The sequence below is a fragment of the Tinamus guttatus genome, unplaced genomic scaffold, assembly GCF_059628265.1.
Source record: "Tinamus guttatus ecotype Peru unplaced genomic scaffold, ASM5962826v1 Tinamus_guttatus_pri_ptg000031l, whole genome shotgun sequence".
NCBI lineage: Eukaryota > Metazoa > Chordata > Aves > Tinamiformes > Tinamidae > Tinamus > Tinamus guttatus.
The window spans coordinates 179,616-203,854 of NW_028288565.1; the positions used below are offsets into that span (position 1 = coordinate 179,616).

Here is a 24,239-nt window from a genome sequence, read left to right on the forward strand (position 1 = left end):
GCCACCATTTCCAGGGAGTTTTGCATTGTGTCAATACACTGCTAGTTCTGTCTTTCCGCTGTTCGTGACCAAATCATCCAGTACCTGGGATTTTCTGGGGAAAACTGCAAGCATTTCATAGCTATGGATCAATTAACAAGTGTAAAAAATAATTGACTGGCTGATTATAGCCAGATGTATTGTAAGATGTTTAAGAGTCTTTTAAGAGTAACCTTTGGCCCTTCATATGTGTCCTTTTAGTTTGATATTAATTTGAACTGACTTTTTGTTTTCTCTGCTTTCTGTGGGCCTCTCCATGTCTGCTTTCTGGGTTCTTCTAATGCTTTCCTGCCTTTTTCATATTTACTCCCTGTTTCTCAAATATTCCTAGCTGTCATCTTTACTTTTTGCAGGATTGTCCACATCTTCTGGACTTGCTTGATCTCAGGTTATCACTTATGTATTGCAGGTAACCTGCTCCACTGGCAGTAAATGTTTCAGCTGTTCCTCAGCAGCGGAGAGAGACAAGTGGATGGAAAATGTACGCAGAGCAGTGCAGCCAAATAAGGTAATGGAAATTGCAGAAATAAGGAAGCAATGGACATGGAGCTCCATGGCTTAATGGGCAGTACAGCGCTGGCAAAAGGAAAAAGGGTTTCAGAGCTGAGTGAAAGGAAGTCGAATTTTTTGTGGGTAAACATATGGTAGGTCAGCTCTGGAGCTGGCATGCTGCCTCCCTGGGAGCTTTCTGAGAAGAAAAATGTTCTAGCCCCTACCTTTGACATGTAGTAGACAGCAATTTTCTTCTGCTTTAGGAGAGAAAATGTTCAATTTCCTAAAGATTCTGAATCAAAGCTGAGATCTTTCTTCCATGCAGGACAACTGCCGTCGAGCTGAGAATGTGCTTCGTCTTTGGATCATGGAGGCAAAGGACCTGACCCCTAAGAAAAAGTACTGAAGGGGGGCTCTCTCGATAAGAGCTTGTTCCTCACCACGCTGTTTCTCGGATCCAGGGAAGTTGCTAGCTGGGATAACTCCTCTAGGATGGTACTAAAATGCTTTTGGAAAGCACCCCTTGGATTCCTGCAGCGCTAGCTGCAAGGAGTAGGCACATTGATGTGATCAGTTTGTCTTTGCAGTGCCACAGTATTTTTGAAGGTCTCTTTTCCAGAAACGTTGAGCAGTCTGGGCTGCCACAGCCTACAGCTACCAAGGAACCTTTGCAGCTCACACTGTGGTGGTGCTGATAGAGATGCATGGCCCCAGCCTGCACCATGTAAAAATATTTCTGTCAAATTTCATCAAAAAGCAATAGCTAATTTGTTCTGAATATTTGCCCTAGTTTGTTCTGAATATTTTGTACTGATACATTAGTTTTGTATAATCAGTAGGGCTAGGATGCCTTGCTGCAGTGCTCTTTGGAGGACATTAATGTTTGGAGCAGCACTAGCAAGTCACACTTATCATTTAGTCGTAATTTAGGATCGTGGGTATTTTTTTCTTTGGAAAAGTAAAAAACCTCGGACAAAAATACAGCTCCTGTCCTGGAGATTCGTTAAGTACTGAGTGTTTCTTGTGATGTGCCGAGTGTCCTTGGCTCATAAGCACTTATCACCTGAGGAAAGAGATATTACTATAGGACTAAGCCCTGTATTAAGTGGTTTTTCACAGTGATGAAACTTGATTGTTACTTCCATGCCATGTAGATCCACAGCAAGTATGCCAACGTTTTGTTCCAAGTCCAGAGCTGTTTTCATTTTGTGAATTAAGTTGTTGTAAGCCGTTCTTCTTAATTAAATTTTGCTGAGCTGCAAGAATTGATTCCTAACTTCCATCTTGGGTTTTTAAATGTATAGTTTGTCTGTGTTCAGCATGAAAAGCAGTCCTTGGCACCCCATGTCCAAAGCTAGACAGGTATTTCAGTGATCCTCTTGCTCCTGTGTTTATCCTTCCTCCTTGGCTTCTGCCTAGCGTGACCGAGTCCAGTTAGAATAACCTCTGCCCATGTTACTTTTTTCTTCAGGACTTCTTGACAGATTTGGTGATGTCTGAGATCGTTGTGGGGAGCACGATATCTTGATCTTCAGGGAGAACACACTTGCTACCAAAGCTGTTGAGGAATACCTAAAATTGGTAGGGCAAAAGTATCTTCACGATGCACTAGGTAAGAAAGTGCCAACCTGTCTCTTTTTTTTTTTTTTTTTTTTTTTTTTGGTATTGCAAGGGCTAATCCAGTTGCAGAGAACAATAAGTCAAGGAACTGGATTGGACTCTGTGTGCTGGGGTCTGGGAGGTGACCCATCCAAGGACCACGGCTGTAGTGGTGAAGCAGTAATGAAAATTAATGGCTTTTATCCCGTGGTCTGGAACATTGGTGCTGAGTGATAAGACTGTAAATCACAAGTGTTAGAGATGGAAATACGCCATCAGTCGTGCAGCCTGTCTGGTGCCCAGGGCAAGGCTGCTCGTGGTAATATATCCCTCTCATTCTTCATCACGTGCTGAGTGTCGCTAGGCAGTTCACTCCGATGCCTTGCTCTTTGAAAGAGTTAGTGACATTACGTTGGTGTGAGCTGTTTATTTTATCTGTGAGAGCGTCTCAATACACGATTAAGACAGAGCCTCGTGGACCACAAAGAATGTCTTTCAAAGACATTTAAGGGAAAAACATAACCCAGGAAGCAACAGTTAAAACAGAGCTCACCCACAGAAGTGATGCTGATGGTTTAGCAAGTAAGTGATCTAGATGCCCTCAGCAGGAAGTTTTTGGACCCAAGCAAAGCAGTTTAAGAAAATGTGGCAGCTGATTTGCTTGCAAGAACACTGCTGGCTTTAGCTTGGATGGGCTTGATGGTTGGTTAAGGCTTTTGAAGAAAACAGAGGTCGAAAAGCAAAACCCCTTTGCACGAACAAGCCTTGGGGTGTTAGCTCGGAGCTGGCAAGGTCATGGCAGGAGGTGAACTCGGAAGACACTGAAGCATTAAACAAATGAATGAAGGTTTTGTCTGGTGAACAGCAGCAGTTTAAAAAACATTTCTTAGCATATGTACAAAAAAAAAAAAAAAGGTGAATGGTGCATTTAAATATATTAAGCAAAAGAAACCTCATCCTTTTTCGAATGTGTGTCCAAGGACTACAGAAACGCAAAGGGCTTTGGAAGATGCAGACGACAGAGGTATTGTGAGATGTTCCTGTAAGAAACTGAGAAAACAAGCAGGATTTATCCCATGCTGGAGTATTAGTCTTATTCCTGAGCCAGATTTGAAATGTAAGGAGGACGAGTTTAGAGATAATAAAAATAAACGTCACTGTCAAGTGCATTTCCTGGGGAAGGCCTGAGGATGAGTAGCAAAGCCTCATTCCTCTGGGAGAGCCAGAGGAGCCAGGCCACCAAGGTCTGGTGTCTGAAGGCTGTGTCGCAAGGCAGCAAGGTTGCTCTGGAAAGGCACAAGCAGGATTGAAAGGTGCATCAGGGAGGCTGTTCCTCTAGTGACTGTGGTCTGTCATCCTCTTCCCTGTGTCCAGGAGAGTTCATCAAAGCTCTGTATGAGTCAGATGAAAACTGTGAAGTGGATCCCAGCAAGTGCTCACCCAGTGAATTAGCAGACCATCAGAGCAACCTGAGAAAGTGCTGCGAGCTGGCCTTCTGCAAGATCATCAATTCCTACTGGTGAGGTGCTCTCTCCTCCATCTCCCTCACAGCTCTTTTGAGTGGAAGGTGTGAATTCCTCTTCTGAGGATGTGAAGCCAGCAGTCATGCTAGGAAGTAGCCGTCTATCTTCTGAGACTGCCTTGTTTCCTTTTCTCACTGCCTTATTACCTGGGGTGCAATATCGTGGGTGACTTTTCTGCCTAAACCAGGGGGTTCCAGCAGGAGCTTCTGCTGAAATCCACTGCAGGGGACAGATAGTGAGTTGTGCCTGAACAAGGAGGGAGTTAAGGGAAAAGACAGCGGGAGCTCAGAATAAAAAGTGGGTTTGGTATGTAGAGACAACTCTTTCTCAGCCCCTTTAGAATGGTAAAACCAAAAAGTGTGGGAAATCACACTGGCCGAAAGATTTTTATTAATCTCTGCTACTGAGTGTCCTTGGAAAAAAAAATGTCCTTTCTGCTTCAGGGCAAAGTATATGCAAAGCCGTGGAAGAGCTTTACAAGCAAAATACAAATTTCAATTATAGTTCATATAGAGTTACATAGTTCATTTTGATCCAGTTTGTTTTAAATATCTGGAGCACTCTGTTCCAGCGTGGTCGTGGTGGTTTTTAGTCTGCACATTGGTGAGTCTGAAAACAGCTTCATTTCACATGTTTGAACAAGGGATGATTTAACTAGTACTTAAGAATCACCAGATTAAATGGTGATCTAAGAATAGATGTCTAATGATATTTTCTGGCCTAGAGAGGTGGAGTGAAAATATGAGTCAAGGATGATTTCTTACAGTTAATTATTTCAAGCGATTGGTCACCATTTTGACTTTCTGCCTGTCATTGCCCACACAGTTTTGTGTCTCTGCTTGCTGTTTTTCAGCGTGTTCCCTCGGGAGCTGAAGGAGGTGTTTGCATCGTGGAAGCAGCAGTGCCTGAGCAGGGGCAAGGAGGACATCGGCGAGCGCCTGATCAGCGCCTCACTCTTCCTGCGCTTCCTGAGTCCTGCTATCATGTCCCCCAGCCTCTTCAACCTCATGCAGGAGTATCCTGACGAACGGACATCCCGCACCCTCACGCTTATTGCTAAAGTGGTTCAGAATCTGGCCAATTTTGCTAAGTAGGTGGTGGGGATGACCTCGAAATCTCTGCTTCTAGGGGTACAAATGAGGTCAAGTAAGGAGAGCCCTGCCTAGTGGTCACTTTTGCAGACTGCTGATTCTTGGGCAAGTTGGAACAGACTTTAGAAAGGAAGAAACTTCCACCATTCCCTTTGGAACAGCCCAGAGCTGAGTTAGGCAGAGTCAATTTGAATACAGACTGGAGCTGCACTGAATTCAGTAGAGGGACACAGGAGAAAAGCAAGAAGAGGTTAATGGATTAGCATGCCTGTGTGTGCCTGTTTTATGCTATTTAAAAAAAAAAAAAGTGCTGTTCCTGCCAAGGATCATGTTTTTTTTTTTCCCCCTTCCACCTCCCAGGTTCCCAGCTGAATGTAGGTCCAGGGGCACTTCTCCGTTAGGGAAAGGGGTGCAGGGAAGGTGCTGAAGAGAACCCAAGTCTGTGGGAGGGAAGAGATGTTACCAACCCCCTTGTTGACAGTATGAGTGGCGAGTTACTCGTATTTAACCAAGCCGAGAAAGCAGGGAATCTCTTAAATTGCCCATTTTCTCCCCTTCCCAGATACCTTTTCAGAAAGGCAAGTCAAAAGATAACCACGAAGTGCTTTCAGACAGTTATTTTACCCTTGTGCTTTTTTGTGGTGGTTGTTGACTGAGTTTTCCCTCCCCTTTCTTGCAGGTTTGGTAACAAGGAAGAGTACATGGCCTTCATGAATGGCTTTCTGGAACATGAGTGGGGAGGAATGAAGCGTTTTCTCCTCGAGATTTCTAATCCAGAGAGCATCTCCAACATGCCCGGGTTTGAGGGCTACATCGACGTGGGCAGAGAGCTCTCTGTTCTGCATTCCCTCTTGTGTGAGGATGTTTCCCAGCTTGATGAGGTAAAGCGGAGCAGAGGCCTGGGAGGGCGAACCGTAAACACGAGGAGACATCAGGGGAGCAGCCGGAGCCGCGCTGGGGAGAGAGTGCCCAGCGGCTTGGGAGAGGAATGTGCGATAGGGCCGTTTCCCAGCGGTTCCCTCGCGCTCCCGCTGCGGCCCCGCCGGCTCCGGGAGGCCCCGGGGCGGCTGCTGGGGGCGGCTGGGCCCCATTCCTGGTGCAGACACCCAAATCAGGCAGAGAGGGCAGCACTCGAGTGCTTGGCTGGGAAATGGAAATGTTGGGTGGAGGCTCTTTTGGATGCAAGTTGAGGCACCTGGCTGGACCCTCCCCTGCCCAGCTTGGGCTGAAGTCACGTCCTGGCCAGGCAGAACTGCTCTCCTGGAAGACCAGGGCCAAACCCGCTGAGATTCGTCCATTTCTGTGATGTTTGCATTAGCTTTTAGCTTAGAGGGGCCCTTGCCAGAGCTGCACTCCCTGCTTGCCATGGGAGACACTCGGCTGCAGCTCTGAGCACTGGGACCATTGAACTGCACAAGAGCAGAGTCTGGGTTGTTCTTCCCCAGCTACATTCCCTGCAAGACCCCAAATCATTAAAACCTTGTTTGTTAAAAAGTAAAGCTGACAAGACTCAGAGAAGCTGAGCTCCATGTCAGCATTTTTTTTTCCTGAAAGTACTTAAAACTGTTCCATATTTGCACTTCTGGAGCTGCATTATTTTGTTTGTATTTCGTGTCTTTTGCAACTGGAGAGCTGAGGTGACTTGCAATGTGCTGCTAATGATTTTTGTTGCTAGAAGGGTCTGTCAAGATCATGATTTGTTGGATATTTGTTTTCTCACAGCACATTATCTAAAAGAAGGCGCTGAGCTTTGTGCATCAGAGTAAATCTAAATTTCCTTGACTCAGAAGGATAATGTATATTAATCTCAGTTTGTGGTCTTGTTTATCTGTTTCCGTCATATACATGCGCAGAGTTTGCACTCCTGGTGTCACAGACAATAAAATCTTTGTTATAAAGACAGCTCAGCAAGCTCGGAAAAACAGGCAAAGGGAGCATGTAAAAGACCAGTTCCACCATTTCCATAAGTTGGGGTAAATCCGTCAGTGCCACAAACTGTGCCACCTTCCTCCAGCTGCTCAGGCCATCAGGTCAAGGGAAATCCAGTTTCTGCAGGGCAAATGGGTACTGCTCTCCAAACGAAAACGTCCTAAATGTCTCGGGCAGCTGGGAGGGGAAGGAGCCAGACGTAAAGCTTTAAAGCAGATGTGCTTTGTCCTTTCTGTAGGTTAGATGTATGGATCTATCCTAGCAGGCCCCTGGGAGCTGGCGTAGTGGATTGCTGTAAAGAGAATTAAGGGATAAAGTTACACTGTAGTGCTGTTCTACTGTGGGTAGTGAGTGGGAATTGAGGAGACAAATAACCTCACAGATCTTAATAGAGCAGGAGATGCTCTGTAAGAAAGCGTCTGTAAAGAGACCTCTCTCTGGAGTGACCGGATCCTTGCTCACAGGAAAAATAAGGACATCTTTGAAAAGAGGAATGTCTTTGAGGGAGTTTTACTTCAGCATTAAGTCTGTACCGCTTTTGTCTCCTGCTTCGGGCACGGGAGCAAGCAGCACCGTGTAGCTGCTACAACCAGTCTTGACCCAGAGAGGGGAAAAATAAAGAATCCAAAGGAGCAGCTTCCCCTTCGGGCTGCTGCCGTGCTCAGCCTGGCCAGCACCAGGCTAGGGCGGGAGTAAACCTGAAGCCAAGCATTTAATCCCACCTTCCATGGCAGTGTTGGAATGAGGGTCGCTGGTGTTTTCATGCAGTTGCTTTTAAGAAGGGAGGAGCGCCTTAGTTTTTGATAACCGTTTGCTGCAGGAGACGGCATCAGCGTAGCATGCCAAGCCCAAAGGCTTCTGAAATGAAAACCTTCCTTTCCCCACCTCCCTCAACCCTCTCAAGTCTCTCATGACCCTCAAATGCCGCATCCCTTGTCTGTTGGCATGCATTTCTTTTACCACATGACTCCCTTTGCCTGGAAAGTTCCCTCCCAGTAGCCTATAGCCTTTAAACCCCACTTAATGAGTAGAACTGTAGTTTTCACTTTGACCTCACCCAGCCTGGCTTTAGTTTGCTTTGCATGATAGTTTTGCATTGGAATGGCCACAGTTTGGTTTTGTTGAGCATGATTTTTTGTTTTTGTTTTGTTTTGGGGGATCAATCCTAATTTCTTTTCTATTTCCTTTTCTTTCCTCAATGTCTGCTGCACCCCGTTGGTCTCCTCCATCCATCTCGTCGCCGTGATTACGCTGCTCCGTAACGCTGCCTCCCGGTCCGGGCACACCCGCACACAACCACCCACCCTCCTTCCTTCCACCTCCACCCCTCCGCCTCTGGGCATCGTGATCCAAAACCTGGCGGGTGTCGCGGTGCTTGTTGTCCAATTAGGGTGAAAATTCCTTCCTACAGGTGACTGTGGCAAAGCTGGGACCTCTGCCTCGCATTCTTGCGGACATCACCAAGTCCCTGACCAACCCTACGCCCATTCAACAGCAGCTGAGACGTTTCACTGAGTGCAGTTCTAGTCCCAGCATCAGTGGCAGTCTCTCCTCAGGCCTTCAGAAGATATTTGAGGACCCCACTGACAGGTTGGTCACGGCCGGAGCTGGAGGGGAGATGGGGGATGAGGAGGGTTCACTTCAGAGCGCCCAGGCAGTGGTGAATGCCTTGTTGCTTGAACCTTCCCACATCGTAGGCGTGATTCATGTGAAGCAAAAAGCTGGGAGGTGGCAGAAACACCAGAGATCTTGCACAGGGTGGCCTGTGCCAAGCTTCTGCACCGTCAGGTGTAGCTCCCTTTGGAAATGCCGTCCCTCCAAGCTGCCTCGACTTACAGGAGCTTTCAGATAGCTCCTGTTGAATTTTTAGACATATGCAATAATATAGAGCTGGGGAAGGGTTAAATGGGGTCTGAAATGTTCCGAAGTCTTGCTGGGAAGAGAAGGGTGTGAGAGATGGGGGAATTGGTGGGAATGGTCTGCATTTCACCTGTGAAAAATAACTGTGAAGCACTTCTTGAATCAAGCCTAATGTTCAGAGGTAAGTGGTAATTAAGGAAGAGTGTGTTGCAACTTGAAATACTAAGAGCTCATAAAAGGAAATCTGGTTCCTTGAGTCTTTCAGAGCGAGGAAGTTGGCGGGGGGGTTAAATGAGGTAGAGAAGCTTCTCTGGGACAGATCTCGTAGGGATGCGGCTCAGTTAAAAAAATAACCAAATTCCTTTTTACTCCACAGTGTTCAATCCACAGCTCAATCTTGATCAGCAGCTGCATTTGGATTTTTTCTTGGACTTCACCTAAGGCAAATGTCTGTCATCTAGATGGTGGAGTATTTCAAGGCTAGCCAGAAACGTCCGTCATCTCCTGAGAAGCACTTTTTAAAGTGTGTTTATTTCCCAAAGTAGATGTGACTTTTTGACTTTTTTCCCAAATAAAGATTTTTTTTCCAAATAAGAGGTTTTGTATTCTGAGAGGGTGGGATGAAAAGAGGAGAATATTTGGTGGACAAGAAGTGGCAACAGAAACAATTTAGGAAAGGTGAATGAACCAAACCTGAAGTGGAATGTGCTGAGATTCATTGTACTATTGCACAAGTGCTTATCCAGAGGTGGTAGGTGGAAAAAAACAAACCTCAGCCAAGTAAATTTGCAGACTATATGTAGTTATGAGTGATGGGCCCTGCCTTCAGCCTGGAACAATTGGTTTCATGTTCCTCAGGTCCTGAGAAATGAGTTATTTGGGTCCCTTTCACAAGTTTGGTCACCCTAGGACATCTGTTTACAGCTGAGCACCATTAGCAGCTTGTGGCTGGGAACTCCTTGGGTCTGGAGTAAGTGGGATTGTTACCAGGCAGGACTGAGGAGCCATGTCAGAGCTATTTGAGGGCTTAAACTGGGCTACAGGAAGACATTCCACAGTGTGGGAATAACCTAATGCTCAGTGGGAGCCTCCGTACTCCTTTGTGGTTGCCCACAGTTGTCTGCTTGTCATTTCCTTTGCTCCCATCAATTTAGTTTTAATGAAAGTGAACGGTGGCTTTCTCTCAGCAGCAGCAGAACATAATAATCCGATGGGTTCCTTTCTCCTTTGCATCTGATTCTTTCCTGCTCTGCACAGTACGAGCAGGAGATAGCGAAGCTGAAGGAGCGCCTGAAGGTGTCCAGCCACCGGCTGGAGAAGTACAAGCTGCGCCTCCTCGTGCAGGAGGAGCAGATGCAGAAGCTGCTCGTGGAGTACAAGTCCAGGCTGGAAGACAGGGAGGAGAGGCTACACCGGCAGCAAGAGGAGAAAGACAGCCAGATGAAGAGCATCATCAGCAGGTGAGACTTGGCTGCAAAGTCTGCAGAACATGGAGAGCAGGAAGCTCCCCCTTGTCACATTTATCCTTGACAATAAAGAGAGCAGTTGTGTGGGCTTGATATTCCTGGACTGACACCACTCCTGCCTTAGAGATGAGAAAACTGAGATATGAGTGTTGAGACTTGCTTTAGATTGTCAGGAGAGCAGACAAAAAGATTTAGGAATTTCTAACCCCAGTCTCTGCTATACCTCTAACTGGTCCATTTGCTTTGTTTGAAAACTGTACTCATGGGGTGGTTTTACAGGACAGTTAGATTATTGGCAATGCCCACTTTGAATATAATAAATTCAGCCAGTTGGGGCTGTGAGAAGGATCGATAACCTTTCTTGAATGCAACAGACTTCTTGCAGAAAAGAGGACAACCGGAGAAGTCAAAGCAACATCCCCAGAGCAGCCAAAACACCCAGGAATAGTTTTAAACTGTCCTAATTCTCTCTTTTTGCACATCAGACTCATGGCAGTTGAAGAGGAGCTGAAAAAGGATCATGCTGAGATGCAAGCCATCATTGATGTGAAGCAGAAAATCATTGATGCGAAGCAGAAAATCACTGATGCGCAGGTAAGGAGCTCAGGATTTCCCGGAGCTGAGTGCCCTGTGCCTAGAACCCATCATTCTTCCCTATCTTCCTGTCCCAATGTTATGATCTAGCTCCCAAGGCAGTACTGGCCATGGTGTTGCACACATGACTTACTGCCTCCTAGGAGAGAATTGGGAGTTTTGTACAATAAAGACCCTACTGTCTGAGAGCAGGCTTTGAAAAGTCAAAATCACAGGACTTTTCTACTTGAGGAGAACCCAAGTGGTGAAGGAGCAGTGGGGCATTGTGTGGACACTGCTCCAAGCGTGGGCCTGGCAGCTCTGGAGCAGCTGTGCTTCTTAGCAGCATAGGTCAGTGGCCATGTGCATGCAGCCCAGCTGTGCACGCTCAACCATGGCTCGGAATGGCAAGGGAATGGCACGCTTGCCATGGAGCTTGCCCCGTTTTGCTTGTGTAGCATTTCACCTCATCTGACTCTCCGCGTCAGCCCGCTTGGCCACCAGGCCAGGACAACACCCGGTCAACACAAGTCACTTGTGGAAAGTGGGACCCAACGGGTGTGATGCATGTGAATGTGTCATGTGGGGTCGTGATGTGTCTGCTGTGCCCTTGCTGATGCCAGAGAGCAGAACTTAGGCAACACAACCTGAGGCTGATTTTATATCTGCCTGTTAATGTGGGCGAATTTTGTGTTTAGGGAGCACCTTTCCTGTTGCTGGGCTTTTTAATCGCTCCAACTGCATGATTTTTTAATAGATGATCTTTTAAGAGGATTACACATTTCAGCAAAGAACACCTTAAAGAAGTAACAAACCTGTTTTTTAAGCTGTATTTTTATGCTAGTAGCACTGGACTGTGTGGTCTGTGAGATCCATCTCTGCATTTCATTGCCTGGGTTTGTTCTAAAGAAGATTTATTTTTGTTCTGTGAATAATTTTTGAAGGTTCTTGTATATGTACAGACACAGATACCTTTGAGATCTTTTATGGATATTCCTACAAAGAATACAAAATAACTTTAAACAGTTTAAACCTCTTGAACCTGTGCTGATTCAAAATGCTGTTCTGTGCCATGAAGTTGGATTTTGTGTAGCTGGGGGTGGTGGGGGAGCACCAGGCAGCGCCGGTCAACGTTTCGGGTGACGGGCGCCGAGGCCGGGCAGCCCCTGGGCAGACCGAGTCCTCAGTCGCGTGTCCGGGCACCAGGACCTGTATGGGGAGAGCCGCGGGGTGCAGGGCTGCGGCCCCAAGCTCTGCCTCCCTGCTACAGGAGCTGCCCGTTCCTGAAGCCTTCCACATTCCTGGGAAAAGCTGGGATGTGGAGGCAGAGGGCGACAATCCGTGGCAACGCGGAGAACTGGTCTCGGCTCTGACGCTCTGTACAAGACAAAGCCTTTTTCTTTCTTTTTTTTTTTTTTTCTGAAGCTGAAAGACTTCTTGGACTGAAATCCTATCTTAGGCAGTGGATTTTTGGTTGCTTCATTACTAGCAACTTCAGTGGTGAAAAAGGAACTACATTGCATTAATTGGGCAGGACAGCGCGCAGTGCCTTTTCCTGCTGGAAACAGAGGGCATCCCAAAAGCTGCCCCATGGCAGTGGCTGAGGCAAGCCCAGCACAACCAGCTCCAGGCCTCGTGTGGTGGCTGCATCTGCAGGGGCTGGAGCCTGCCCAGACAGGAGGGCACGGGGCAACTACAACGGAGGGGCTGCTGTGCTGTCGCCCTGGCTCGCGGCGCCCGCCAGTCTGCGCCTCCTGGCCACGGCGGCAGCATGGCGCACGTGCGGAGGCCAGGCCGTGCTGCGGGCAGCGGAGCCAGGGATGCGTCCCAGGCGCTCCCCGAGCCCGCCAGGAACGGGCCGCGGACGCTTGCGCGGCGCCCGGCACCTCCCCTGCTGCGTGCGCCCGACTACCAGAGCCTGGAGCAGGGCGGGCAGCGCAGGAGGAAGCTGGGGGCTCCCCAGGACAGGTGAGCGCTGCTCGTGCTGCGCACCCAGCACAGGGCGCTGCCCTCACGCAGCCTCCCGGCCCCCAGAGCCCCAGACGCCCCAGGCTGAGCCGCCACTTCAGCCTCTGTGGAGGGGCAGCTGCAGCCAGGAGCTGCCTGGGCCAACCCTTGGCCACCAGCTGCCCTTGAGCAGTGTCCCGGGCCCTGCCAAGGGAGCTGCCCGTGCCCGCGTGCACCTGCCCCACACTGACCCTCTCCGCGGAGGGCAAAAAGCCCCTGGCAGCTCTCGCACAGCCCTGCTCCAGGGCCAGCCGCACGCTGTGTCGGGGGGCACTTGCCCGCCCAGCTGGGGCAAGTTCAGCAGGCAGCCGGGAGGCCAATGCCAGCCCAGGCTGCTGCTGCCGCCCAGGGCCTGGCGGCCTCTGGGGCCCTGCCAGGTGCCCGGGGCAGCTCTCAGCAAGGACGCTGCTGCCCAGTGCTCAACCTCGGGGCTCTCTCTGCTCTCTTGCAGCGTGGACACCTTCTCCCGCATCTTCCATCGGGAGAGAGAGCCGCGAAACGTCCTGGAGGCAGAGAAATGCACCCCCAAGCCACCAGAAAGGCTCCCCGAGCTGCGCAACAGCCCCCATCCCTGCCACATCCGCAGGATCCCGGCCATTGGGCATGGCGGCGCGCAGTGTGTTTTCCTGGTGGAAACAGAGGGCACCAAGGAAGAGCAGGTAGGAAGTGCTGCCTTGTGGGGCTGGGAGCAAGCAGGGGCCATGGGGAACAAGAGCTCTGGGCAGGCCACAAAGGGCAAGGAGAAGCAGTGGGTGCTCCGTGGCCTCCCATCCAGGCCAGGGGCCACTGCCTCCTGCACCCCCAAAGCTGCCTGCCCCACGGAAGCCACACGAGCTCCTTCTGACCCTTCTCTTCCTCGGCAGGCTTGCTGGTGGCAGTGGGCGTGCACCTCCAGCCCCAGGGAGCGCTTTAGGAGGCCGGCGCGTAAGTTGTGTCCACCGCAAAGAGCCCGCGCAGAACCGCCCTCCCCTTGGGGCTGCTGGGGGAGCCGGGTCCCTCGGGTCGAGCCCCTGCGGCGGGGGCTTCCCCGCTGCCCTGGAGAGGCGCCAGCCCTCCGTCCGTGCCAGCAGGACCACAAGGCACAAAGCTCTGGCCGGCCTCTCCAAGGGCTCCAGGCACTCGGCACCTCCGCTCAGGCAGCCGCAGCGCTGCTGTCTCTGGCTTGTCAGGGCTGCAGCAGGGCAGCCCTTCCTCACGCACTGCTGGTCCCCCGGCCAGCCTTCCTGTGGCCCCTGCACGCGTCCCCCTTGCAGCCGCCTTGCTCTGAGCCTCAGCAGCTCTCAGCCTCCTCTGGGGGCCTGGGCTCCACAGTGCCACCTCCTTGCCCTACAGGGCCCCTCGCAGCTTGACCAGCAAGAGCGAAGCAGCCTGAGATGAGCCTGTTCAACAGGCCCCGCAGCGTTTCTCACCGCTTGCCTTCCTCTCTTTTCCCAGGGCCACAGGAAGCCTCTGTGGAGGCCATCAGGTTTCCCAGGCTCTCCTGAGCTGCATGACACGTGCAGTCCCTGACCGGGGGAAGGCAGGAGGCACGAGGACCTGACCAGGAACACCAGCTTGGAGGGAAGCAGCTGGAGCAGCCCCCGAGTTACCAACTGCTCATGCACGGCCCAGTCGGGCGGCTGGGGGCCTGCAGAGCCCTGCGAGGGCCAACACCTCCTTTCCCTTGCAAGCCAAGGCTCTCTTCATGCTGGAGGCTGCAAGGAAGGGCCAGTTCATCAGGACTCACAGCACTAACCTACTCTTTGTGCTGTTGTTATTGTTGATACTAGTGTTGCTGTTGCTTGGATTGCCGTTATTTTTGATGTTATTATCTTTATTGTTCTTTTAATTGTTGATGTTGTGGTTATTGTACACATTGTTGTTTTCATTGTTGATGTTGCTGTCGAAGTACATATTCCTGTGCCATTCTTTGGGTGTTGTGTGTTTTTTCCCAGGGAGCTCAGGCACAAAAGCATCCCCGCTGCAGCTATGTCTGTGCAGAGCCGTCTTCTCAGGCTCCAGGTGCAGGGGAGCACCAGCAAAAAGTTCCCTCTCAGATTTCCCTTGGAACGTGGCTCAGGGGATACCCAAAGAGGAAGGTGCCGCAGCCCTGACGCTCTCAGGGGCCTGAGACAACAAGTCCCCGCAGTGCCCAGGCCACGGGCAAAGGGCAGCTCTTGGGTGTCAGGGACACGGGGCTGTGAGATGCAGAGCTGAGTGCCCCAGCCCATGGGTGAGCAGAGGGTCCATCAGGGCTGGGACACGCTCAGGGATGGCAGGAAGGGGGTGTGTGCAGTCTCCCCTCAGGAGCTGCTGCAGAAATTGCCTCCTGCCAGGAACGGCCCCATGCTGGGGACCACCATAGAGGCTGCTCTGTCCCTCTGCAGCCTCACAGACAGGGACCACGTCACCAAGGCAGGTCCTCCTGCTCCGTGGGGGCTGTGGGCTTTCCTGCGCAGGGCCCGTTTGCTCTGCTGGAATTGTGTGACACTCAAGTCCTGGGGCTGCCAACAGCCTTTCCCAGCCTTTCCCTATCCCTATCCCTAGCCCCTCAGGAACGAGCTGGCCCCGTTCTTGCTGAACTCGTTCAGCCCTCTCTTCAGCTTCCCACAACGAAGCTGCTGTGGTTGTTCGGCCTCTGTGCATGTCTCTTGATTATGGAGACAGGCGAAGAGGGCAGCCTGACATCCTCCAAGAGCCACATTGTCCTGATGAGGGGCAGGATGTTCTCTCCTTCCAGCAGCCTGGAACACAGGAATAAGGAGGTGGGGAAAGGAGACAGAGGAGAGGATGAGGGCAGCTTTGGCCCAAAGCATGCTCTCTTGAGATACCCCAGGGCAAGGAAAGGACCCTACGCTCTGCAAAGCTCCAGCCCCAGCTGCGCTTCAGCTTTGAGCGCATTTTGTGCACACTGAGGCCTTGTGCTAGTTTGCCCATGAGCCAGGCCACAAAATGTGCTATGGGAAAGAGGATGGCTCTGCCCCCATCCCCTGCAGCCCCTGCCCTGGCCTGCTGGCTCCAGGCTCCCTGCTCTTGCAGGCCTGGGCTCCAACCTGGGGTTCTATTTCCTTCCCGGTTAAGAGCTTCCCATCCACAAAGCCATTGTGTGGCACCAGCCCACGCAGCATAGGAGCATACCTTGCTCCATTCTGTGTGGCTAAAACTACTGCTCTTAACTCTCCTACTTGTGCACTGCCTTCACCTGTGGTAATATTTAATGCAACAGCCTTTTATAGCTATTTACCATTTACCCTTTTTGGTGAAGCATCTCTAAACCACATGTTTCTGTTGGTGTTCCATCGATTAGGGGTGGTATGTTCAAAATTGGTGAAGGTTTAAGAGCCTGTCCCAATGCTAATGGGTCTGTTTTTACAGGCATCTGCAATTTGGAAACTTTAGTTTGCCCTTCAGTTAGCTGCATATTTTCTGCAACTCCTGTTAGGTAGGCACAGCATTTTGTGGTAGTGGGGTTTTGTGCCATTCCTTCTGGGGCAGCAGTCCCCTTTAGGATTGCTTCTAGTAAATGAAACGATCCTCTAGTTTGCACGGGTTGTCCTTGATGTATTTTCTCAACCTGTTTAACTGCTCAGACTAAGGATAAAAGTCCTTTTTCTCCCATTCAGAATGTTGTAGTTCCCTTTCTTTAAATGCAGTCAAGCTAAACAATAAATATCTTTTTGTTCCATCAGGGCCAGCCTGTAAATAAGTTACTGTAAGTTACAGTGAATAACTTACTGTTACTAACTTACAGTAACTTACTGTTACTTACTGTAAGTAGCATGTTCAGTGAAACGCCATTCAGCTGTAAGAGGGTCGTGGGGTTGTTCTGGTCGCAGCGACTGAAATGTTTCTAATTCTCCAGTCAGAGTTTTGGCTGACTCCTTGTGTTCTAATTCCCACTTCCAAGGTTTGTCTTTCCTTAAGAGTGAATATAATGGACGAGCAGTGATAGAAAATCCAGGTAGGTGCTTTCTCCAATATCCCAAAGTTCCCGTCAATCCTTGTAATTCTTTCCTTGAGCTAGGCATTTGCTGCTCTTCAATATTTCTTAAGGTATCTGCAGGAATCCCTGCACTGCCAGTTATCCACCAAGTCCCTAGGAATTTTACCTCTTTGCTTGGTCCCTGGCATTCCTCAGGTGGTACCTCAATGTCAGCTTCAAGTAGGATTTGCCATACTGCTGTGGCTACTTTCCCAACCTTTTTGGGAAAATCACCCCCTATTAGGATGTCATCTATGTACTGGCATATGCATTGGCATATGTATATGCATTATAAAATATAAATGGTCACATACTACTCTACCAGGAGCAATAACTGAAGGAAATGTTATGGCAGACAAATTGATGATGGCAGCAGTACTGCCGCTTAGTTTTGAACAAGCCCGATTATCTCACCACTTCTTTCATCAAAATGCCTCTTCCTTACGTAAACAATTTGCTCTGTGCGGAGAACAAGCCACAGATATTCTTCGTGCATGCCCTGATTGTCAATGTATTACACCAGTATCATCATACACAGGAGTGAGTCCTTGAGGTTTACGAGCTAACGAATTGTGGCAGAGTGATGCCACACATATATCAACATTTGGCCGACTGTGTTATGTGCATGTTAGTGTGGATACCTTCCCAGGGTTTCTGGTAGCCACTGCACGTACTGCAGAAAAGGCATGGAATGTGAAACACCTCTGCTTAAGATGTTTTGCCACTATGGGCATTCTGAAAGCAATTAAAACTGATACTGGTCCTGCTTATGTTTCACAAACAATTTCTGTCTTCCTACAAGACTGGGGTATACAATACGTTACAGGTATACCGCATTCCCCCACTGGACAAGCCATTACTGAACGTGTCCATGGGACTCTCAAGGCTATGTTAAAAAAACAAAGAAGAGGAAACCTTATGCACAGTGTTATCCCACGGGAACAGTTAGACAAAGCATTATATGTCCTTAATTTTTTGAATCCTTCTGATCTTCAGTTACTTACACCAGCAGCTGACTGACAATTCGAGATGGTCCCTGCAGTTGTACCTCCACCAAATGGATGATATAAAGAATTTGGAGAACTACCAGAGAGAGGTTCCATAGAACTAATAACATGGGGAAGGGGATATGTGTGTGTTCTCCTTCCCACAGGTGCTCGCTGGTTACCAGCAAAAGATGTAAAGTCTCATTGACAACAGAGCAGTCACAGCCACAGGAGAATTCCAGCCAAGTCCAGGAGTCAAAAACCATTGAGCCATCAGAGTGAATCATGAATCATTTGTAAATATTTGGTGCGGCAGGGAATAAATATAGTGATGTTTGTAATTCTATGCTTTTATGTATATTGATCTTAACCTATATAATTAAGAGTTTATATTCCTATGTACTTTGATCTTCACCTATATTCTAAATAAGTTTATAACTTATATACGTTCAATTTATTCATCAATGACCTGGATGAAGGGACGGAGCCCTCCCTCAGGAAGTTTGCTGATGATACCAAACTGGGAGGAGTAGCTGATACCCCCGAGGGCTGCGCTTCCATCCAGAGGGACCTGAACAGACTGGACAACTGGGCAGTGAAAAACCTTGTGCAATTCAACAAGGCCAAGTGCAAGGTCCCGCTCCTGGGGAGGAATAACCCCAGAGACCAGTACAGGCTGGGGACTGACCTTCTGGAGAGCATCTCTGCAGAGAAGGACCTGGGCGTCATGGTGGATGACAAGTTGACCATGAGGCAGCAGGGTGCACTCATGGCCAAGAAGGCCAATAGGATCCTGGGGTGCATTAAGAAGAGCATCTCCAGCAGGTCGAGAGAGGTGATCCTGCCTCTCTACTCAGCCCTGCTGAGGCCACATCTGAAGTATTGTGTCCAGTTCTGGGTTCCACAGCACAAGAGGGACATGGAGCTGCTGGAGAGAGTCCAGCGCAGGGCTACAAGGATGATGATGATCAGGAGCCTGGAACATCTGTCCTGTGTGGAGAGACTGAGAGCGCTGGACCTGTTCAGCCTGGAGAAGAGAAGGCTGAGAGGGGATCTGATCAGTGTCTATAAGCACCTCAAGGGAGGGAGTGAGGAAGATGGTCCTGGCCTCCTTTCCCTGGTGGCCACCGACAGAACTAGAGGTAATGGTCACAAACTGAAGCACCAAAAGTTCCACAGGAACTTAAGGAAAAAATTCTTAACAGTGAGGGTGGCAGAGCACTGCAACAGGCTGCCCAGAGAGATTGTGGAGTCTCCTTCTCTGGAGATCTTCAAAACCCGCATGGACGCAGTCCTGTGCCACGTGCTCTAGATGACCCTGCATGTGCAGGGACTAGATGACCTCTAGAGGTCCCTTCCAACCTTAAGCATTCTATGATTCTATGATTCTATGTAAGGGTAAAGCTGGGGGGTGGGAGAGGCTTTGCTGACTGCTGTGAGGGGTAGCAAGGGGTCAGGTTATTGGCTGCAGCCTGCTGCAGAGAGCACGTGCCCAACTCCTCTAAGAGGGGGACCCCAATCCCTTCACAACCTGCGTTTTCTACTCCTTGGTTTGCCAAAGAAAAGACACGACACACGGTGAAGAGACAGGATCGTTTCTTTAATGAGGCCTGCGCGCAGAGCAGCCTGGCATCAGGACGTGGCCGAGCGCCAGCAGCAAAGACTGACACCTTGCAGAGGGCAGCGCCGCCTCTCCCACGCTCTCCTCAGGTGGTTGCACAGGCCTTCCTGGGTGCCCGTGGATGCAGCCCCCTTCCCTGCAGCACTCAGGATCAGCATGGTTTGGGTGGCCAGGGAAGAGATGGATGGGCTGCTGTCCTCCTGCAGGCCTTTCAGGGCTGAGGAGGGAAGCACGAGCTCAGATGAAGCCCCCATATCCCCGCAGGCCCTAGGCCTCTCCTCCTAACACCACCAGTCCCACCCAGCTCTTGCCACAGCCAGGATGGACCCAGGGGCTCTAATGGATTAGCTGGCTAATCCAGCTGCCCAGGAATGTGCCCAAGGTGCCTGAAATCTCTCTCTGCTCTCCCCACAGCACCCCTGCTCCGCTCCTCTCGGGCAGCAGAGCCCTCTTCACCTATGCAGGGATGGGAGCTCCTTGGACAGGGTCTCTCTTCATCCCCCCAGCCCCGTGTGACCCCCGCTTGCCCTCACTCACTCTCACAGATGGCCTCCACCGTCTCCTTGCTCTGCTCCCCGCTGCACTGCCCAGCATGCCCTAGGCACACACACAGCGCCCCATAAATCCTGCTGCTCAAAGCTGTTCCCCTCAGTCCTGCCCCCCTGGCCAGGCACCCCCGTCCCCTCGGGCCGGGCTCACCCCAGTCCCCTTTCCCCAGTGTCACCCACAGGGCTCCTGCTCGAGGGGCTCCCGCCAGCCCCACCGCTGCGGGCAGAGATGCCTGAGGGCGGCTGGAGCCTCCAGGCACCCGGCGCTGCCTCAGGCACGGGGGCTGCAGCAGCCACGGGGCTGCTTTTGCTGCAAGTGCAGCCGCCGAGGCTGAGGCCGAGCTGTCCCAGGACAGCGATGGAGCCCAGGGCTCGGGGCTCACCCAGAAACCGCACGGCCGCCTCGCGCAGGGACTCCTGGCTGCTCTCCAGGTAGGACAGGCTCTGGCGCAGGTATTCGTCCGCCCTCCTCCTGCCCCTGCTCCCGGCCAGCTGGGGAGAGCACAAGGCTCAGCACACAACATCCTCTCGCCGTCCTTCCCCCAGGAGCAGCCGCCTCCCCCTGCCACCACACTCAGGACCCCCCGCAGAGGCTGGGCAGTGCCGAGCCAGCGTTGGAGGCAGCAGAGGGACGGCTGCTGCCCAGGCGCGCTGAGGGGCCCTCCTGCTGCAAGGCCCAGCTGTGCCAGGGGCAGCTTCAGCATCCCAGGGCTCAGCAAAGGCAGAGGAGCCTGCAGAAGAGCCCGCGAGGGCTGCTCCTGCACCCGGAGCCGCCAGCCACACACACTGGGCACGGAGGAGGAAAGAGCTGCTCCAGGCTCGGACTGCAGCCTGGGGACTGTCCTTACCAGGCACTTGCTGATCAGCCAAGTCTGCTGGCTCTGAGCCAAGCGCCTCAGCTCCTTCCACTTGAGGAGCTTGGCGGCACCAAGGAGGGCTTCCTGAGCAGCCTGCACATGGAAAAAATGGGGAGATGCCACCGCAGCCCATGGGACAAGAGCCTGTGTCCCCCCACTACCCTCCTCTTGACAAGACTCAGGGCATTTGCTGGCCCTTCATGGCAAGGGGCAGCAGCAGGGCACTGAATCTGCTTTGGGGTCCTTGGCCCCCCTCGCTGAGCAGAAACATGGAGCAAGCACCACCTGAGCCACTCTGTCCTGAACAGGCAGCACAGCAGAGACTCCTGAGAGCTGCTGAGCTGCAGCCAAGGCCAGCAGGAGGCTGAAGGGCTGCAGCCCCAGGCAGGACTCAGCCAGGACTACCTCCCACGGCTATTCCCAACGTGGCTACTCGGTTCCCCAGCATGTCCCATTGCTCAGCCATACCTCGACCACACTGGGGCTCTCATCCTGAAGATGGAAGAGCAGTGGCAGCGTGCTGGTGTGCACATGCTGCTTCATCTCCTCCTTTGCCCTGCCCGCTGATGTCTCCACGAGCTTGCTGAAGAGCTGCATGGAGAGCTTTCGTGTGTGCTCGCGCTCCTGGTGGCAAGGAAGAGAGAACTCGTCAGCACTGGCACCACACGTGGCAGCTTCCTGCACAGGCTGCACTGGTGCAACGCAGCCCTGCAGCCCAGGACAGCATGGGCAGCACAGGACAGTATCCCAAGGGCCCTGGGCAGAAAGGCTCCTGGCAGCCTCCCACACACCAGCCAGCCCCACGGCTCTGCCCCCCGCCTTACATCCTCAAAGAGTGGCAGGAGTTTCTCAGCCAGCTCTGGAGCCATGTCCATGAGTGTTGGTCTCTCCAGGACACGGACCACATGGCTGAGCACAAGAAGGGCCTGGCTGCTCATGTCCCTGTCCTCGTCCTGCAAGTGACTCATGAGCAGAGGCATCAGGACATGCATTTTTCTGACCTGTATGTGGGAAATACAAGTTCAATTAAAAAAAAAAAAAAAAGAAAAAAAAAGACTACCCTGGCACCTTATTAGACAGCAGCTTCCCTCAGTCTCACACCCTATCAAACACAGCTTGCTAGGTGCTGGGCTGAGATCTGCAGCCCCCTCAGCTCCCGAGGCCCAGCAAAGTCCAAGCTAGCCTGTTCCCTAGCACCCAGCGCCCAGCTCACACAGCTTCCCCCCTGTGATGCCCTGCTCACCATCTCCTGTCTGTTGCACAGCACGAGGAGGCTTCTGAGTCCCAGCTTATGCATTACCCTGCTGTGACTCTTCAGGGACACCACAGAGATTCCCAGGAAGACATCTTCATCCGCCTGAAGGTCACTGCAGGCCAGCAGCTGCAATGCACAGCACAAAGAAGGTGGCAATGGCCGCAGCACTGCCTGTGTCGGACACCACTGGATCCCAGATGTAGCTCAGGGCAAGGGCAGCGGGCTCAGAGGAAGGCTGGCCCAAAGGCAGCAGTGACTGCAGGGAGCCCCTGGGACCTCCCTCCCTGCCTGGGGCCTCAGGGCACAGCGCAGGGCACAGCTTTGGCCTGCTCCTCCCCTCCCTGCACCAGCCTCCTGTCCTCATGCTTTGGAGGAACCCTTCGACAGAGACGCGACACAAAGAGACATCAAAAACACGTGGGGACAAGAAGGAGCCCGCTGCAGAGGGGTGAAGGCTGAGGGGACTCATGGCAGAACACCCACTGCTCCACTTGTGCTCGTTGCCCTCCATCCCACAGCTGGGGCTAGCAGACAGCACTGGAGCTAGAAGCACCCCAGAAGGGCAGTGCCCACATGAGGCTCACCTCCACCAGGAAAGCCATGGCAGGGATCTCTGTGCAGGGCTCCTCGCCCAAGAGCAGCACTGCCAGCTGTTGGAACAGCAGAAGGCGCAGCGCTCTTGGGCTCTTCCTCATCTCTCTGGTGGAGAGAAGAAGGCACTGTGAGGCCTGAGCAACCCAGGCAGAGCTCTCCTGAGACTGCACCCTCACTTCCTCCCATCACAGCCCTTGGGCCACCATGCACAGAACAAAGCCACCTTTGCGTGGAGAACTGGGCACCCCTGTGGGTTCTGAGAGTCACCCTGTGCGCAGGGGTGAAATGCTGCAGCAGAGCGGGGAGACAGGGGCTCTCACCTGGCCAGCAAACCCACTCCCTGGTGATGGGTCTCAGCGTGCAGGAGCATGTCCCAGCTGCCCTTCCTTGCCATGGCCAGCACCACGTTCTCGTAGCCGGCACGGCACAGCAGTGCTTTCATGGTCTGCACTGCAAGCCTGTGTGCAGAGAAAACACTCGCTCACACTCGCACCCCTGGCCCTGCCTGCAGCCCTGCCTGCAAGGCACGGCCGGGATGTGATGGAGCACCTCACGGGACTGCTGCACGTGGACTCCTCCCTTCTGCATCTCCCCCACAGCGCGTCCGACTGCTCCTGCTCCAGCGCTGCCAGGAAAGAGCTCTGGAAGAGCAGCGCTAGCAGCAGCTGGGGGAAGAACGCCCCTAGCACGTGCAGGCAGTGGGGCTGGTGGAGGATCTCCTGGAGCACACGCGTTGCCTGCAGAAAAAGCCCAGAGACAGCCCTTGCTGCTGACATGTCCCTCCCGTGCTGCTGGAGCTCGGCGGTGAGGCTCCTAGCAGTGCCCTGCACCTTGGCAGAAGCAGGAGGGGCTGCCTGGCCTGCCTGGCCAGAGCAGAGCCATGGCAGCTCCTGGGGCTCGGCGCCTGGGTGCCACAAAGCCACCACAAGCCTTCCTGGGCAGTGAGGATATCCCCCTGGAGGGCCACATGTAGCCTGGAAGCTACCTTGGTTCCCCTGACTTGGCCCTGATGATGTTTCTGCTGCCTGGAACCCTAACGTGGCCCTGGCCCCCAGTCCTGTCCCCAGAGCAGGTTGAGCACGTGCTGCACGAGGCAGGGCCATGCAGAGGCAGAGGGAGACAGCCAGCTGCTCAGGCCAGCTCCGTGTGTCTGGGTGTGCAGAGGGCCCCAAGCAGGCCCAGCAGCCCACCAAGCTGGCGCTGGCCAGGCCCTGCCAGCTGTAGCCCCCCGTCCCGTGCTGGGCCCGTGCGTCCCGCGGAGCCCCGGCTTGGGGCTGCATGGAGAAGGGCAGCGGGAGCCCTGCCTCTCGCTCGCAGGGACAAGGGCAGCCCGAGGGGAGAGCGGGGCTTCCTCCACAAACTTACGGCCAGGGAAGAGACAGGCGAGGCCGTTTCCTCGGGCAGCCACCAGTCCTCCAGCGCAACGAGCAGCTCCGGCAGCACCCGCTCCGCGGCGCCAGGCCTGGACACCAGCACCTTCCACATGGCCCTGGCGGCGCTGCAGGCCCAGAGCGCTTTGTCAGCGGCTGCCGCGGCTGCAGCCCCGTGGCCTGCGAGGCCGCAGCCCTGTCCCTGCCCACTGCCCCTGGCCAGCACAGACCTGTCACATGAGGGGCAGCAGCTCAGCAGGCTCGCAACCACCTTGTCTGGGCATGTGCTGCTCAGCAGGAGAAGAGCTCTGTCCAGGCTGAGCCGTGCAGATGCATCTCGCACGGCCAGGATGTTTTCCCACATGTTCTTCACGAGCCTTGGTGCCTGCAGACCACATGGCAAAGTGTGAGGCTGCTGCCACACTGCAGCCCTTTGCACAGCTCCCGCGGAGAAGGTCTGCCCTTGCC

The 24,239-nt window shown here is 52.5% G+C and overlaps 2 pseudogenes; both read right to left on the reverse strand.

Annotated features, from left to right (window-relative positions):
• Positions 1-24,239, reverse strand: part of LOC148596071 (polycystin family receptor for egg jelly-like) — a 365,012-nt pseudogene that overhangs the window by 121,185 nt on the left and 219,588 nt on the right.
• On the reverse strand, positions 19,299-22,843 carry LOC148596076 (maestro heat-like repeat family member 5; annotated as a pseudogene).